This window comes from Tachypleus tridentatus, chromosome 4, assembly GCF_004210375.1.
Source record: "Tachypleus tridentatus isolate NWPU-2018 chromosome 4, ASM421037v1, whole genome shotgun sequence".
Lineage (NCBI taxonomy): Eukaryota > Metazoa > Arthropoda > Merostomata > Xiphosura > Limulidae > Tachypleus > Tachypleus tridentatus.
Window position 1 is genome coordinate 49,544,852 of NC_134828.1, and position 16,837 is coordinate 49,561,688.

The following is a 16,837-nucleotide window of genomic DNA, read 5'->3' on the forward strand; positions in this document are numbered from 1 at the left end:
TTTTTGAGATTTTTGGAAGCTACATTTTGTTATAATTACCTAACATAAAAATCTAGTAGTCAGATTTTGTATTTCTTCTTTCAGTTGGATGCTGTTTAAGGTGGAGGTAGTCTTTTCTCTTATGCAGTGAATTATTAGTCTTCTGGATAAATCTTTTCGGCTACCTTTTAACTCTAGGTTCTCACAGTGGTATGCATGCCTGTGGACTTGTACTGTTAGAAATCTGGTTTTGATATCTGTGGTGGGCAGAGCACAGACAGCCCTTTGTGTAGATTTATGCTAAATAACAAACAGTTAACTGTAAGCAGGGAACTGTCTTGTGATTGATGACAAAGTTGAGGCCTTTTTCATAAGTTGTTGTTCAATGTCACTTAACAGTTGATCTAATCTGTTGATAAGAAAATTAGATTGTGCTTCATTGCCATATTGTCTTTCATTTGTTGGAGTTTTCTCAGATGTTCCAGTTTTTGCTTTGTATAGGTTATTCTTCTGAGTTAAAATGGAGTTACTTTGGTTGATGGTTGGCTTATATATTGTTGTACTCATCTAATTTGATATAGCAGACAAATTCGTGGTCTAGTTCTTGTTTATATTTTGGTAAATAGTTTAGTTCTTGATATTTCAAATTCTGGGCAGCTTTAACAAATTTTTATTATATATTTTGGATAATACCTGTAAAGTAGGTTACGTATTCAGAGAAGTTAAGTGTTCAGAGCAGCATTGTATGAGGAAGAAAATGTTTCTCCTTTAAAAAATTTTTACACTTACCACAGTATATCTATGTAAAACATTAATTTTAAACAAAGAACCAAACACAAATAAATGCAAAATAATAGAAGCTATTTTAATTGAACAAAACAGCCCTACTCTAAACCAATGCTCCATGATACAAAGGTACCTTTACTAAGATGTTAAGCAATCTCTGGTCATGTGATTTCTTAGTTTTATACTGTATATATATTCCTGTGTCTATGTAACAACTTGTACCTGATTATGACAATTTTGTCAAACATTGTACATTTTCTTTATTACCAATTCAAGCCATTTCCAAACTTTTAAATTCAAATTGTAGAGATTTGCTTTGTTAACAGTACTTTCATTTTCCTTTTCTGTAGCCTTTGTTTCAGAAGCTTTACTTTTATATCATTACTTAAGTAACAGCGACTTGGACTTAGTCTTGTATAGGTGTTGGTATTCACACACACTTTGTATGTACTGTGGCTTTTGGAGGCTCAATAACCATTGGAAACATTGTAGCCACTGTTCAATGTGTTGTGGCTCATAATATACATACTGGGCCTGCTTAATCTAATTTACTTTGGGTATTGCTTTACCATTTGAAAAATGACTTTAACCTTCCAATATTCTTCTGTATTCCATTATAAGGTATATTCCTTTCTTTATCTTTTGCCCATGTTCTTTATTATTTCTCTTGTGTGTTTTTTTTACTCAGTGATTCACAATTCTTGGGGTTTCCCTTATCTTTCCTTCTTGCTTGTTATCAGGATTTATACTCTCTTTTCTCTAATAACTCTTCTCTCATATACAATAAAAACTTACCCTGTTACATTCTTGACTGTTTTTGTCTTGTTGTGTAGATTTTCTTCCTTTCCTTTTCTTGATTCCATGTCGTTGGTATCTATTCTTCTAGCTTGGAGATTGAGCTTCTTATCTACTATTTTGCTTTATGGTTCCCTATTTTCGTGTATTTGTCCTTTCCCACTGCCCTCTTGTATTCCCTCTCCTAACTCAGGCTTATATCTTAGGTACATTATTGTGCTTCAAAGGGTTTTCAGCAGACAATCATTCCTTTCTTTTTCCAGCTTGACCTGTTCCACTTCCTCTTTCTTTTCTGTTTTTACTTTGTCCTCCTGGTTATTAGGACTTTACAGGTCAGGTTAAGTTCCATTTTATTGTACCTCTTCTTCCTTCTTAGGTACATAGTATTTGTTGGGCTCACTCTCTCTGCTTGGATGCCTTTTATGGTATTCATTTTTCCTTGTTGACCTGGACTGATATTATAAGGTTTCTGTCCTCATTATCTTCCCAGTTTTTTTCTCAACCTTGCCCTTTGCTCCTGTTCTTTATCTAGATAAGTCTACCCCTAACACTCCCATTCTAAGTTCCAAACCTTTCTCTTTTTCTCTTCCTCCCTTTTCCAGAAGTTTACTTCATTGTTCTTCTTGTCAATGATTTCTGGACACATATAACTGTGTGGGTACTCCCTTTTTTTTGCTGTTACTTTTTTCTGTTACAGTCATTTTTATTTCTTCACCTTGGCCTCTCATTACTTCACTTTTCTTTCAATTTCCTATTGTTTTTCTTCTAACCCTATCTACATATGGTCTTTATCACCTGGTTATGTGTTGGATACCTTCCTACATATCATTCTTGTTATGTCTTCCATATGCTTTTTGTGTTCCATTTATTGCTTTTGCATGTTCCCTTTCCCTGCCCTTCTCTTCAACACAGCATTGACCCTTTTTGTATTAATTGGTATTATGAGGGCCTTTACTCACCATTTGCATAACCCAGGGTTTGTTATTCTTTTTATGGACAGTTGACTGGGTGCTTTCCTCTTCACCCACACCCATTCTTTTACAGGAGGCTACATGGTTGGGGAGGGAACATATCCTGAGGTCGAAGTCCTTTCTTTTACCCACTTAATGACTGGTAGATCTGGACATGTTCTTCATCTGTTGTCTCAGCTGAGTTTAGCATTCTTCTTTTTACCTGCAAGTTATGGAGGGCCTGATGATCAGGTTTTGAATTTCTCACTCTCTTCTTACATGAAAGGTTCTTTTAATTTTTGGGACTCTGTCTTTCTGGGAACCTCTCATTTCTATGGGCATACACACATATACTTACTACAGTAGACCTTGCAGATCCAGAGTTTCTTTGTTAAATCCTATTGTTTTCATTTATGAACATCTCTTCTCTATGAGGAAATCTCATGATGATTGAATCTCCTTACTACTTCTGACATTCCTTTACCACCTCTAAACCAGGCCTATCTTAACTTATGCTTCTTTCTATGATAAAAAAAAACAACTCTTAATGATGGCAAGACTTCTGGTGTTAAGACAAGCATTTACTTCACATTGACTTGCTTGATCTTCTTGCTATTTGTTGAATGTGTTCCCATTCCTGACACTGCTGGAGGTTCACTTGGTCATGTTACACTATTCAGTTATGTGGTCATCTCTTATATCAGTTGTTCAAGAGGCACCCTTTCCAGGATTCTTTGCCTTCAGGCATTGGACATACACTTCTGAATCATTTGAATAATTGCCTGCCAATTGGTGGCAATCTATCTCTCTTGACCAGTCCACATTTTACCAGTCTTTTTCATGAGGTTTGCTCTTGGTTGAGTATGTTTCTCATGGATACCTTTGACACCCTTCACTGTTCTTGGCTTTCTGTCTTCTGCTCCTTATCCTTTGGCCCTGGCTGTCAATTTTCTCAGATAAACCTGGTCTCGCATTTCTCCATATACCTATTTCTCTATTCATCTCATCCTTTGGTTGGTCCAAACCTTGATATGCATCATTCCTTGTCAGGTCCTATGGTTGAAACCTCATTGGTTAGCTCAGCCATGGTTTCCTCTGCTTCTTCACATATCATCCATTCTTATTCACCTATCCAAATTTCCCCCTCCCTTGCTTCACTTTCACACATCCTTTTTTGATTGTGGGATATCTTCTCTCCATTTTCACATGTGGGATTTGTCAAATTTGTAACTCATTGGACTGCCCCTTCCAGTCTTCTTAACACATTCCTGTTACTCTTCCATTCTATTTGTCTATTAACAAATCTTTTGTCATTGGCCCATCTGCCATTCCTTTATTTCTAGCCATGATATTGTGAACCACTTTCGTCCTTCTTGCTTGGCTGTTTGTCCCTAGTTTTTCAGTTTCTGTCTTAGCTGTTTATTGGATTGTCTTTTTCCTGGCATTTTGCCTTTCTGATATCAAAATTGTTTCTTTCCCCATACAATCAATTTTTTTACGCTCCTTGGCTCTTTTGCAAAGATCTTAATGGGAATTTGCATGCTCTCAAGCTTCATCCATTCAAACTGTTGGCTTCTTGCTTTTATGGTGTTTTTCTCTCCAAATTTAATTCTCTTCTTTCTTGCTTGCAATTACTACCATTTCATTGTACTTACTATGGATATTTTTCATACCATCTTCTATCAAACTTGTATACTACTCTCTCTGGACCAATCTTTGACAATTTCAGTAAGTAACCATACTTTCTCTCTTCTCCTTCCTTGCATCTCTCACTTATTTGATTGTTCAGACTTGGATCATCTCTTGTGCCCTGTTCAATATTTTTGGTGTGTTTTTTTATCAAGGACCTCTCCCTTTACCCTGGAATCTCTCTTTCTGCCCTTTCTAGATGGATTCATTTGTCTGTGGAGGTGGATGCTAATAAGCTATTTCACAGTTCTTTACATTTGATTTGCCACTGCTTTCATTCTCTTGTATCTCATATTTGCTGTATCTGGAATGAAGTCCTGCAGGTGGGTGTGTGTGGACAACTATCCACACATTTGTCTCTCATCTGGATGTTTTGTTTCCTGCTAAATTTCATGTGCCATCATTCTTCAGTAACCTCATTGTCTTTCATAAGGTTGTGTACAATTTCTTTTTTTTAACCTCTTTTTAATTTCATGTGATCACACCAGGTAGCTGATGTGTCCTTTCAGGGCATACCTGAATTCTGCATCAAGCCAGGATAATGGAAAGTGCTCATATAATCTAACCTGGTTTTATGAGTGCCAGTGAAAGACTTTTCTGGCTGGACGTCTGACAGGGATATGGGCACTTCTTTGGGTCTCCCCAATAAGCATTCTCCATCACTTTTTTGAGCAGAATACAGGAGGCCCTTACCACTTACCAGTTCCTGAACACTGGGGTGGTGGATCATGGAGAATCCTCATTGTATGGGCAAAGTTCAATGTGGTGAGAAGTGAGGTTTTGGTCACAATGTCAGTGTAGTACAAATCATCCTCTCTAAACAATAATTTATACCATATCTGAAGCCAGAACCTCTTTAATTCAGGTTCTGATAGTCTAAAATGAACACACTGCTATAATCAGGCTTCAACAACCAAAACACAATTTATTCACAATAATAATACTTAGAAATAAATTCAACACAACAAAAAAAATGCATGGCAGGACTTCACACAAATATTAATAAATTATTTATCATAAATATTAATAAATCAGTAATAACAGAACCAGGAAAAAGAACCAGAAGGAAGAAACCTAATTTCAGAAAAAAACCAACAACAACTAATAATAGCAGTTACAATATTCAAACAATTCTGAATGACAAACACCAATAGCAATATCCTTCAATAACTATCTTGTGACACTTTTTCTTTCTCTCTTATTAAAGCTTCTGGCAGGGTACTTATGTACAGAGTAAGTCATGAGAGCACAACCTCATTCAATAATAAATTTATGTATTCTTCTACTAGGGAAGCTGGTGTTAGTTTCATCATACACACACATATGTTTACTCTGATTATGTAAAAAGTGAGTTAGTATTTTAATGTAACTAAAATTAATAGATAAACTAAACTATATAAGGAAGTAATAAGTGAATGATAAATGTAATCATAAAAAAAAAAGAAATTGCTATCTCAAGGTGAACACACAATATATGGTCTAAACACATCTCAACCACTTTACACATACTGGCTCACTAACTGCTTGTGGTCATATTCTCATTCTCCCTATTCCTGTGATACATGCAGCTCGCGTGCTTCTTCCTCTCCTTACATCCTGAGGAAAGAGTATACCCTCATTGAGATGAAATGTGGTCTTTCATGGGTGTCTCCCTTAGTAGCCCATACTGTTGAATGTCACGTGGTATGGTCTTCCCTTCAGTTGCTTTCTTCCAGGAGCTTACTAATCTAGATAATAAACTCTGCACTGGTCTTTCCACTAATTTATTGCTGGATCTAGATAATTTATTTGAAGAGGAGAGTTATCATCTTGGAAGTTAACATTTTCATAATCTGAAAATATGTTTCTAATAGTTACTCACTTCCACACACTTTCCCAACTGTCATCCCTACTTTTGATAGACATTTTGTTTTGCCTCACCACAGAATGAAATTATCACAAGTGCAAAATCATAGCAAGAGTTACTCTACATGGAGGTTGTGTTATCCTCCTATTAGTTGAAGGCTTTTGTCATATGATGATTTCATCATAAACTTTTGAGTTCATGTAAAAATACATGAAATTAGGTGGGAGTTGCTTCAAGGCATCCAAGTCAAATAGACAAATGAGCAAGGAATATAGGTAATATGTGTAAAGATGATTAAGTGTCAGAATTACATTTTCATTAGGAAAGTTTTTAACATTTTGCTTTCATAATTTTTTTCTTTTAATCTGATACATGGAATCAGTAAAATAAATGTAATGCTGCAAGGTATGGTAAAGTCGTTCAGTATAATTTGTTAAATTGTATGTTAACTCATGCATGGCTGTTAGAGATTTTAAAACTAAAAAAGGAGACTTACTCTACCATGGCTATGGATGTGATGCTCTCAGTTTTATCATACAGGTTTCTCAGAAACTGATTTTGTTTTAGCTGTTTTAAAACAAGCAAAGGAATATCTGAGTTTGGAGAATCATAAGTCATCTATAATGCTCACCTACAAACATTATTTTTATATCTGTACATTAACAAGTAAAACGTGATTTTTGTTTACTTCCATATAAAAATAATCATGCATGTTTTTGTAATGTTTTCATCATTGAGCTATATGTGCATGACATACAGATGACCCACAAGATTGTTGTTAGAATCAGCTGTAGAATGGGCAGAAGAAAGAGTTAAGGACAGAGAGAGGTGAGATATACAAAATTTATTATAAAGTAACAATTGTAGTTATATAATAAATATTTATGTGTAGATTTATTTTTTAAGAGCTGAACTACAAAAGAATTGGAGTTTTTGTGTCCTTTTTAATTCATTCACCATATTATACAGTTGACCAACTGTTTTAATGATTACATAAATATGTTAAAGATGTATTTTCCACCAAATTGAAATTGGAAAGAGAATCCATAATGTAGAGGCCTAATGCATTCTTTGATTGGCTGTACCCTGTATTGTGTCTTGCAGTTTTGCCTATTCAAGGCTTATCAGCACAGTTTGGATTAGCAAATCAAAGAAATACAGTTAGATCTCTTGTAATGGTGAAATGTTTATAATATCTATGGTGTTTATCAGTCAATTTAATTCAATGTGCAGTAACCTAAATTAACTTAGTATATGTGAATGGTGTTATAACATTTTGCCTAATTTGTTATATGATATTATACAGCATCACAGATTCTCTTTTCAATTTCACTCTTTTCTGGAAAAGAAAAGAAATTCTTAACACAATATATAATCATTAAACAGTTGGCACTCACTGGAAGTTATGATTTACTTTTATAAAAAGTAATTGGTGTAATTTAATTTATATAAAACAGTTTGACAAGGAAGCTTATGATGTATATTTCTGCAAATAAAACCTTCCTTCTGTAGTGCTATTTGAACTTACCATTTGTATTGCATTTGCTTAATTTTTCTAAAGAATGAAGAAGATAGTACCAATAATGGTAACATTTTGTTTTTGGAAAAAAAGTTAATGTACATATATATATATTGTTTTAAAAACTCAAATCTAATTTTCTCTATCAAAACATTTATTTCACAATATACAGTATAAAAATGTTTAATATCAGCTAATCAGCTTTAATAATGTGAAAGAAGGAAATCCTTTACATGAGGGCTTTAATAAAGTAATCAGAATACATGTAAAGATAAATTAGTGTTGTAGGGCATTCGTAACTTTAATTTTCAGTATAAAGATTTTTGGATTGCGTAAGCAACTATATTATTAGTATTAAGAATAAAGTAAGATTATATTTCAAAAGTGGTAATTTCTTATCAAATAAAAGTATGTATGAAAATGTACTTCATTAGCTGTACAGTTTTATTGTTTGGATGGTTGTGCTACCAAAAGGAGCATAGGTGGAGGAGGATATAATTGAGAGAACAAGAAATATAATACAGAGGCTAGCAGTGGTGCAGTTTCTGTTGTGCACATAGAGGCTATTAATGTATGGAAAGGTAGGTCAAAGGAGCTAATTAACAAGACAAAGGGGTTGATAAAGTCATTTAAAGAAAAAGTCTGTAACTTAATTGTGTCATGATACTGCCAAGAATAAATTGTGGGGATGAAATTATAAGTAGATCACTAGGGCTAAATTAAGACTTAAATTAATGTATAAGGATAAGAAGATAGACTGATTGGACTTGTGGGATCAGTTCAGTGGGAGAAGGGTGCTTTTTGGAATGGTAGGGTAGGGTTCTGGCTTGTTTTCAGAGGCTATTAACTTAGTTGTAAGGGAAGTTATAAACTAGGAATAGACAGTGGTAAAGGCCAGAATAAACTAAATGCAAAATAAAAAGATGTAACAAAAAATTTAGCATATGAGATAAGTATAGAAGTAATTGTAAGGATAGCATTAAAAAAAATGTTGCTATTGTGTTACTAGAATTATAAGATATAGATGATTTTAGGGCACTGGTAGGAATGGATGATTTTCACATACTAAGAAAAACTGAAACAGGGTTAAGTGTAGATGATTTTGATGGTAGAAATGTCTTTGAAATACTGGGTTATAGGTTACTCAGTAGGGACACAGTATTAAGAGGTGAGCAGAAGTTGAGGATATCAAAGAGATTGAATCTATTTGGGTTGATTAAAGAGTTATAAAGAGAAAAGACCTTTAGTGGGAATTTGTTACAAACGACCAAGTGTTACTGTTGGAATCAGTGAGAAACTTTACAATGAGACTAAGATTTCAGCTGCTAACAAGATCATAAATATTGGTTATTTTAATTTGAAGCATATGGATTGGGAAATTCTAGAGTTAACCCACAAAAGGAAAAGGTTTTTGGAAACTGGTCATCATGGATGTCTTCACCAATTAGTCAAGAAACCTACTAGAAACCATGCTATTTTAAATTTATTTTTAAGTACAAATATATAAATTGTTGAGAGTGTGAAGATTGAGGAACACTTTGATGCAATTGATCATTATTTTATTAAGTTTAATGTTTTATTGCATACTGAGATCAGGAATAATGATATTTTGTTACAGATTTCAAAAAAGCAAATTACTTTAGAATCCAACTGAGAGAACAAATTGTTTTTTCTATTGTTTTTTTAGTACACAATTTGCAATAAATCATTTACATTATCATGTGAGTTATCATAGTTGTATCCAGAACTTTAAATAATTGTCTGCTTTTTGTTAAAAGTCCACACAGGTAGATTCTATTAAGTTGGAACACTTTTTGACAAGACAAATAGCTCTCCTTTATCTCTATTATTATAATACCACTATAAAACACACTTTAAATATTGTCCATTATGACTAAACTAACAATCACATAGTTTAATTTCACTTTTAATAACTTAAAAATTTTCTAACTTGTGCTCACTTGGTCCTCTCTTTATGTACTTTGCTCACCGAGACCTAGAAATTTATACAAACTACCAGATGCTATAATGCAACAATACTCACTTAAAGCAATAAGAAAACTTTGAAGCTTCGAGTCAAATGATGTCACTATAGCATAGTACAACAAGTGCATACACAATGGATGACTCAAACCAAGTTGCATATAACATTTGTCACAACTGTCACTTTTAAAATAATTAATTTTTAATATTCTTGTTATGCAAACTAAATAATCATTAAATATTAAATCACAAAATAAATTAAATAATAAATTTTAAACTAAACAGTATTGGATATCTGATAATGATTGCCTTAATTCAGAGCTTGTTAAGAAAAAGTTAGGAAGTTTAAAGAGTGATAAGGGTCCACTCAAAGAATGGAATCTTGGTGTAATGTTGATCAGTTTCTTTAACCACTGAAACACTATGCTGCTGTTAGGACAATTAGGATTTTGGATTGTATCTACAGAAATATTGAATAGAAGTTTAAAAACGTTATAATATTATTGTATGAGTTACTAGTTAAGCCATATTTGGAGTATTGTGTTTAGTCTTGGGCTCCTTACCTGAGGAAGGACATTAAATTGTTGAAAATGGTTTAGAGTAGGGACACTATAATGATGTATAGAATTGCTGTACTGTCATATGAGGAGAGATTGAGATCTCTTAATTGTTTTCTCTTGAAAAATGAAGAGTTAGAGGTGATGTGATTGAGGTGTCTTAGATTGTAAAAGGAATTGAGTGTTGGAACATCATTTTTTTTTCTGTACTTAATGGTGAGAATAGTAAGATTAGGGAACACAGATATAAATTTTGGCAAGGAATGAGTCATCTTAAGCTAAGACAGTTATATTTTTCTAAGTGTGTGGTTGACCTCTAGAATGGGTTGCCTTTGGATATTGTGGAGGTAGGGAGTTTAAGAGAAAGCTTGAAGAATAAAATATATGGATATTAAGGACTGGCTTTAAGATTTTTTTTTAAATTATTTATTTAATTGTTTTAGTTTAGAGGCTGGGAGAATTGAGATGGACCAGTAGGTCCTTTGTTGTCCCTAAACATTATTAATTCCTTATTTTGTTAAAAAAAAGTGGTTATACATCTAATTTTGACCACTATATTTATTATAAATGATACTTGTATTCATCTTTCTTGCCTCCTTGTGGTTCAGAGGTAATCATGCTAAAGATTTGGTTTTGAAACTTTCAGGGGGTAGAGAAGAGATAGCCCATTATGTAGCTTTGTGCTTAGCAAGAAACAAGTAGAATTCATGCTTAACGAGATTACACAACTGTAAAATTAATATTTCCCCAGCACAAAAGCACATTTGCAGAAAAATATTTAAATAAAATGGAATAGGGAAACTTGTAAATTATTATGATAATATAAAACTTCCTCATTGAAATAACAGATGCTGAGTAAGAGATTTTTTTGTTGTTGAAATTATTATTTTATGTTCCTAAAGTTTAAAAATATGTCATTCTTTGGAAAAGATCCCAAAATTTTATTCTTGTGACGTTACTGAAAAATAAAATTACCTTGATAAACTGGCTGACAGCAAATAGTCTATTAAAATTCATTGTTTCTCAAAACTATCTTTTACATTAATCATTTGTAAATTATTTTCTTTTCTTTTCTACAGTAAGACTGCAGAACTTGAAAAGGAATTACTGACAGTTAGACATAATCTGAAGTCTGTAGAAGTTAGTGAAGAAAAGATAAATTTTCTCTTGTTTAGAACTCTTAAGTTTTCTACTTGTGTTTTTTTTTGGAAGAGAGCACATAGCTTTAGTGGTAAGTGTGCAGAACAACTGAAAATTGTATGAAGTATATAGCTATATTATTGTAATTGTTTGTACTTCTTATTTGAATGTAGAAAACATATCTAAATCTTCTGACATCAGTTTATGTACATATAGCTAGCGTAAATAAATTTCATCAGGCAGTTCTTATACCTGATAATTGCAAAGTTAACTAAAATTGTTATATTTATGGTTTTAATGAATGTATTAAACAAATCACAAAAAATCAAACTTTTTATTGTATAAACTAAAACTAACTACAATGTATGTGTCATGAGATTATTTACAATTTAGATGTTGTTTATTATGAATTTATTATTGTAATTAGAAGTTTAATTGGCTCGTGTAAAGTTTATAGTGATATTTTAAATTTAAAGTAGTGTAAGTTTGTTAATTTCAGTATTTTTTGATACTTTTTAAATACTTTTGATTTATAAAGTTTGATATTGTTAAATTGTGGTGTGTGTGTGTATATATGTATGTATATATATTGTACTCATTGACATATAAGGAATTTTTCACTTTTATTTCCCATAAACATTAGAGCAACCTTTCATATATTTTTGCTTAATTTTGGTGGTATTTCACTTGTTATGGTTTCTGAGGTTTAATATGAAACAGATTACCATTTCTAAGTTTAACAGTATCAATCTTATTTTAATTTTTATAGTTTTATTTTTTGAGTAATTTTATTTCATATCAAATATGCATTTGGATCATTGTGGTTGTTTGTTGGTTGTAAATTAGGTTCATGAATGTAGTTGTAGTTTGAAAAAGTGAAAATATTAAAAACTATAAAACTAAAAAATTTTAATCATAGTTTATAGATTCTAATATTTTAATATGTATATCAAAAAATATTTACTAATTGGTTTTAAATTTTGTTATAGAAAATTTGAAAAATAATCTCTTAAGACAAATGCTATCTTAAAGTGAATTATAAAATATTCATTTTCTGTTCTTATTTTTCTGAATTTTAATTTTCGATTTGTTAGGAGAAGGAAGAATTCTACAGAATACATACTCTCGCTAATGAGAGAGGAGAGATTATATTGTTTTGAGTAATTTTTTTTCAAATGATAGTTATTCTATTACTGTGTGCAGGCTCTCCAAAAACAAGAGGAATATGCACAGCAAATCCAGGAACTGACAGAAAAGCTGCAGGAGGTATTATGGAGTAGCAGCTCCACTAGGCAGAAGATTAATGGTATTAAAATAGCAGCAATGTGAATTATTATCAAATACTTCTACGTGCTAACATTATGGCTTATAAATAAACTTGCATTTTACATTCCAAATACACCAGTAATGATATTAACATTAACAACTTAACAATCAGCATTCTTTTTTATTGTCAGAAGAAGTTTATTGATTCGTTCAGTGTTGTACAATATTGAGAGTAATTATGGAAATAATGAATAAAATGGATATAAGCCTCAAATATTGCTTGCTTCAATTTTATTCTATGGAAGTGAACTGCACCAGCATATGTGCATGTCTTGATTGTTTGCACCATGATTGGCTTTCACATAACTAATCAGTCTACCCCAGCAGTATAATACACATAACAATGCAAGCAGTCACACTATTTTCAGCACGTGTGTGGTAAATACACTCTTTGTTCTCAGGATAGAAGGGTCTCTTTATAAATTAACACGGCATTGAACCATCTCTGCATACTAAGTTTACTGTGACTGTCATGCTTTTATATATGGCTCAAGATGTGCATCCACATAAAGTAGTGCCAAGTTCTTAAATTACCTTATTTTTAACTAAAAATAATTATTAGTAATTTATAGTGTGGTGAGTCCCAGAGGTTGATGTTGCACACATCTTTGGTGAGAATCTGTCTTAAGAAGAGGTTGCATATTTTTTACAGATGCAATCAACTTCCTTGCAGTGGGACCTGGAGGTTGACATTGTGCTCCAACTTCTGTGCAGTTCACTCCTCTCATTGGGTTCTTTGTCCTACCATCAGCTGAATGTCAGTTCCTGGGGAATAGTTTGGGTTTGGAGCTGGATCAATCACAATTAGGCGTGTTGGTCATGTTTTTTATCCTACCTCATTCTAGTAGTTTTGCATCATGATCTTCTCCTCTGTGTAGTGAGTCCTAGAGGTTGACATTGAGTGCACTGGCACTTCAGCTTCTGTGTGGTCCGATCTAAATGATTATGCTACTTGAGGTGATGGTTATCCCTCTGGCATTTTTCCTCTAGGAGTTTTACTACATTAGGCTGATATCAAACAGTGCATAACCAGTCTGATGGAGTTTGGATTTGGTGTGGACTGCCATGTTGGCATATCCCTTATTATTGAAATTGAGAGGTTGGGTTTCTGGATGAGTGGTTGTGGATTAGAGCACATGTGCCCTGTTTTGTACAGACTGATTTGGTAAGTTTATCCTTTCATTTTGCTTAATTTGAGGTAAAGACAGTTTTGGCACTCCTACCACAGTTTGGAAAGTGTGTGCCTGATGCCACTTGGTTTGGAACTAGAGTCGACCTGCTGCATGCAGTCCACTATGTTTTAGTGATTCTACATCATGGGGCACATTCTTTTTAGTTTGACCCACGTTCCTGTCTGTGGTTGAGGATCTTTTTTCTTTTTAATTTTGTACAAAGCTACACGAGTGCTATCTGCGCTAGCTGTCCCTAATTTAGCAGCGTAAGAATAGAGGGAAGGCAGCTGGTCATCACCACCCACTGCCAATTCTTGGACTACTCTTTTACCAAGGAATAGTGGGATTGACTGCCACATAATAACACTCCCATGGTTGAAAGGGCGAGCATATTTGGTTAACAAAAAAACAACCTGAAGATGACCTAGGAAGATCAAAATGTTGTTCTCTGCTTTACGAGTAAAAGTGTAATACCCATACTAGCCATTCTGAGATACATGCATTTGACACATATTTCCATACTCTGCAAAGAGTATACCTGGTACAGAAAAAGTCTTTCTCATGTGCTCCTCAAACATATTCTTCAGATGCTTTCAAAGGATACTTCTCTACATCTCTTGCACCAATCCTTCTATCCATTTCAGTGTGAAATTATAGCCACATATGTGAGAAGAGGTAAGATACCATGTCAGAAGTTATGTTTCTGCACTGAATATATATTTCCAATTTGCTCTTACCTCCTCTCATACTTCCCACTCTTCCTCCTCTCTTAATACTGGTGCTTCCTTTCTGCCTTATCCTGAAGTAATAGCTTGGTAGAATCGAATAGAAGGAATTACAAGCATTGACAGGATGTGTCAAGCTCCTGTTGGTGCAGGGTTATTGCATAATGACTTACATGTGAAGATGCTGTGAACCACATTAATAATGGGGTAAGTGATAGATAAAAGCTAGTAGTATGAAAACAAATTTTTTTGGACACAGAGGGTAGCATTGAATGAGAATAGTTATATCAGTAAGGGGAGATAAGTACTTATGAGAAATATATTTTCAGTATAGGAAAATAATTTCAGAAATTTGAGGTTTATTATTTATGTGATACAATCCAGTAGAGATTTTGCACATAGCCAAGCTGCAAGTACGGGTATCTATGTTACCTCTGGAACAGATGGATACATGTTGGTATGAAATAGCTTCATTGGATGTGTAGCTGCATAAATACCATTGTGTAGGAAAGATAACCAAATCAAAAGGCTGAAATGGACAATGGACTTCAAAAGCTGGAAGAAGGAGCTTTTAATAGATTGTTTAACAACGAGCAACAATAACTTGTTCAAAGACAGAGAAGAAGAAAGAACTACCACGATCAGTGTGTAATATCTACACTGAAGCATGTTGGAGGAATCCATACAAGTGTGGGCTGCATTTCAGTAAATGATGCTATATCTACACAAAATTTATAATGCTCCAACTGCTGACAGTTACTAGCAGTCTTATCAATTGTATTATTTCTTCAAGAACAAGATCTATTGAACAGGGACTTAATTGGACAGTAAGAAAGTAACTTGAAGCATACAATTGTGGTGAAACAGTACTTGGAGGTAAAAGGAGAGTAATGAAAGAGTGGAATCCATGACATGGCTTGCTTACAGTCATGACATTAATATTATTAAGGCTATAGAAGGTTGTGTTTAAACTGAGAATGCCACTTAAATGACAACCAAAAACTTGGCTAAGCTGTGGAGGATAATAAATAGTTTTCAGAACAATATTTCACAATCAAACATTGGTATACTTATGTTAGTAGCTCTGGTGTCTACATGGTATGTCTAGAGGATTGTAATGCTAAAATTGGGTTTTGATACTCATGGTGGGTACAACACAAATAGCCCATTGTGTATCTTTGTGCTTAACAACAAAGCAAACTTCTTATAATATACGATCCAGAGATGCTGTTCTGTTTAAAGCAAATACAAAATACTAGTGCATTTTATAGCTTATTTGATTTGATCTTTTACATAACAAAGTATGATACTAATGATAAATAAAGTATTCTGTTGCAGTTATTCATTGTTTGTGATTTCTGAATGTTTATCACCTGTGAATTTCCATAATTATTCCCAATACCAGTAATAAATGTTTATTTTTATATACATTGGAAAATTAAGAAAATTTGTTAAAACATACACTAAAATAAAACTTTCGTGATTTTTGTTCTTTACATATCTGTTAGCTTGATATTAACTACTGATAACATGAATCTAGTGACATGGATCAAAATCAAATAAGTGTAGTAATGAGCATTGATAATTAAATATAATGCTCAAAGTGCAATAAATATAGTAATTAGAATGCATTTTTTTTGTTAATTGGGTACCCTTGCTCTTTATGAATTTTCAGGCATAAACCTGATCTCATTTGGCTGCTCCAGGAGGCTTAGGTCAGTTCCTAATCCATATACTAAACTGACAACACAGACAAATCATTATAATAAAGTTGTTGAGGAGAATCTTCACTTCAAAAATATAATATTTTATCGTCTTTGACCATGAAATTTTGTAATTTTGAACAAATTATTACACATCTATTGAGCTGTATATTCTAGACATTGTATCAGTTTCATTTTTTTAATATTTGTATTTGAAAGTTGAATGTTTATAACTTCAAAATTAAAAATGTCTATTTTATTGAAAAATTTGCAATTAAATGTTGATGTCCAAATGCAAGTACTTTGCTTTGTGATAAGGAAAGGAGCATTTCTTACAGTATAAGTTCTGGTGCAAATCTTTATTAGGCAATGTCAAGAAAACCTTGACAATTAAACAGAAATATATCATCTGTATATTTACTGGCATGACTAGTGTACAGTCTTCTTTTTTACTAAGGTTTGTAGTGTATGAAAATTCAAGCTTAAATAAATATAAATCTGCAACTTGTGGTATGAGGTTACCTCACATACATCTTGCATTTGTTGGAATACATACTGATTGAGCTGTACAAAGGTGTTGTTAAGTGAAAAATACATACACTGTAAGATGTGTTCTTACATTCTTTATGTAAGAATTTTTATGAGTAACATTATGATAAAAACATTA

At 32.9% G+C, this 16,837-nt stretch overlaps 1 long non-coding RNA gene across 3 annotated transcripts; it reads left to right on the plus strand.

Annotated features, from left to right (window-relative positions):
• Positions 1 to 1,482: 1,482 nt before the first annotated feature.
• Positions 1,483 to 16,324, plus strand: LOC143249094 (uncharacterized). 3 transcript variants are annotated; one of them, XR_013027519.1, is made up of 5 exons: positions 1,483 to 6,873; positions 7,999 to 8,145; positions 11,184 to 11,335; positions 12,448 to 12,550; positions 16,143 to 16,324. It is a non-coding gene; the product is annotated as an uncharacterized LOC143249094 (long non-coding RNA). The 3 variants fall into 3 exon arrangements; XR_013027517.1 differs by lacking the exon at positions 16,143 to 16,324 and having other exon boundaries at positions 1,490 to 6,873; positions 12,448 to 12,898; XR_013027518.1 differs by lacking the exons at positions 1,483 to 6,873; positions 16,143 to 16,324 and having other exon boundaries at positions 6,978 to 8,145; positions 12,448 to 12,898.
• The last annotated feature ends 513 nt before the right edge of the window (positions 16,325 to 16,837 follow it).